The sequence below is a fragment of the Poecilia latipinna genome, unplaced genomic scaffold (assembly GCF_001443285.1).
Source record: "Poecilia latipinna isolate Pla-1442-1.1 unplaced genomic scaffold, P_latipinna-1.0 Scaffold1216, whole genome shotgun sequence".
In the NCBI taxonomy this organism is placed as follows: Eukaryota; Metazoa; Chordata; class Actinopteri; order Cyprinodontiformes; family Poeciliidae; genus Poecilia; species Poecilia latipinna.
This window is the reverse complement of record NW_015113832.1, coordinates 101,735-104,282: the sequence shown is the minus strand read 5'-3', so window position 1 is coordinate 104,282 and position 2,548 is coordinate 101,735.

The following is a 2,548-nucleotide window of genomic DNA, read 5'->3' as shown; positions in this document are numbered from 1 at the left end:
AAAAAGCAACTGAGTAATTTGTAGAATGGCTGTATATCTGAGTTTATCTGGACTTCATTCTCATGCCTGTCCTCATAATGCCTCAGCATTGAAGAGGCGGATTTATTTAAATAAGACAGTTTAGTCAAATATATGCGACACTTAACCTGCAGAACATAATATGAAAGTAAACTCAATTCAGCTGAATTTGGATTCAGATAGATCAAGTAGAAACTGGAACCGGATGAAACAACAAAAATGAAAACAAATTTATTTTCCAATATAAGATCAAAATGGTCCCACACTGAGGAAACCTTTTGTTTGAAACTGCTAGATGACAATGTAAAAGATCAAGAATTTGTTTGGCAAATCCTTTTGACAGATTCGCTTCCTTATAAACACAGTTTGGCGTTTTAATGTCATTTGGAAACAGTTCCTGTATTAGTCACGTGACTTGCTGAAACCAATACGCGCACCGACACGGGTGTTGGTCTATGGGCTTGATGCATGCGCCGGTGCGTCGGTGTTGCTGGACCCATCACTACTAAAAGGATTTCACCTGTGGTGTTAAGATTTGGTTTCCCCACCAGGCTGGGAGACTTCCTGCAGCCCATGAACAAAACTGTTCCCACTCTGATCTGACTTTTGTCAGCATATGAATTGCAGCAACTAATAAACTCACCTGACAAACACACTGAACCACCCTAGTTCGGGGGTTTATGAACTGAATGGTGTGGCTTGTTGCCGGAACTACAGAACTGATTTACGTTTGTTTGATTTGTTAATCGTTTTTCCTTGTGTATTATTGTCTTCTATTTAATATGGCCATTTGAATGTTTTTTTCCCTTTCTTATTGTAATGTAGATAATTAATCACTGAATACAAGGCACTCACATCTGCAACTTCTAGTCTGTCTACTCCTTTGAGTCGTATCTTGACTTCTGAGAACTAGCCCATTGATGACCTTGTTGGTCATGATCTATTTTCAGTTATTTAGAAATATAATATACTGTTAACACAGATATGCTACATTATAGTTTTACAGAATCATAAAATTCTGACTTTGATCTCAGATTTTAATTTCTCAGGCCTTTCAACACAATGGCTACATCATGCAAACATTCTCAGTTTTTACCAATGCCTTGACAGACACTCAAGTCTCTCTCTCTACTACTTTGACAGCATTCTCCTTCTACCTCGGCGGCTCTGTGGCATTCTCTAATCCTGGCATTTCTTCTCTTCTTGCAATCTTGTGATTTTTACTTGCCTTCAGACTCTTACAGTCCAATTCTCCTCTTCCATTTTAACCATGCAGCTTATTCATCCCCTTAGCAGGTATTCTCAGTCTTCCTCTTTTGCGTTTCTAGTTTTCTTTGTTTCTTAGGTTTCAGCTTGGTCCCAGTCATCTATAAAAATAAAATGCATACATGCCTTGTGAGCTTGGAGAATGTGGAACAAGAAGCTCTGAATCTTCCATCTTGTTTGGTGTGGGGCAAGCGTCGCTGCCTCAATAAGGTCCAGCTGTCCGTCTGCTCTTGCTCCTTGGTCGAACTTCAACCCTCCTTCACCTTCAGCTCGTGACTTCTTCGATATCCATTCAGTCTTTGGCATCCTCTCCATCACCAGTGTCCGGCCCCAGACGTCTCTAATCTTCATACATTCTGGCAGCGTTTACCAGCACCACGTTTTCCTCCTGGGCTCCGAGCGCGCCAAAGACTTTCATTTGTCAATTAAACTTTCTAAGACCCTCTTTCTCTCTCTCTGTGAGTCTTTCTAGGTTGAATTAGTTTTGTTCATATTTTGGTTAATTTTTAGGTGCAGAATTCAAAAAGATCAAAGTATTGTGATTGAGCATACATTGAATGGATAATAATACTCAGAAGAAACCATTTTCAAAAAGTGTTTTCTATTATCCTTGAACAATAAATAACTATAATTTTCTCCCAACTTTTGCTGTTGTCATTTGGTGGACTAGCTTAAATGCCACCGCGATGGAATACAGTAACTTGTAAACAGATGATTTAAACTGCTTGTGTGGGGACAGAAAAAAATTAGACTTCAGTTTGAAAGTCTAATGAATTGATTCATTGTCATGATGTGGTGTTGGGGTGCAGTGAGGAAGGAGGCCATGGACCCCAGTAAGAGATGAAACGTAGATTTAATAGTGAAGATGCTCAAAGACAGTCCAAGAATCTGACAGCACAGCAGAGCAGGAAGCTAAAGCTCAGCACCGGTAGCAACAGTGAACAGACTGACAAACGAGAGCCTCGGCGACTCTGGACTTCACGGCTCTACTGAGATGCCAACGACAAAACTCGACCGACAATGACAAGGATCCGACAAGAGACAAAGACAACAGGTGGGTTTAAATACAAAGGGAGACAAGGAACAGGTGACACTTAATCAACGAGGAGAAAGACAACACAGAGAAACAAAACCTAAAAATAAACACGCAGAAAAGTCAAATCTTTACTTTCATAAACATCAAAGTCAAGGATGTATTTATACAGGTCCTTCTCAAAAAATTAGCATATTGTGATAAAGTTCATTATTTTCCATAATGTAATGA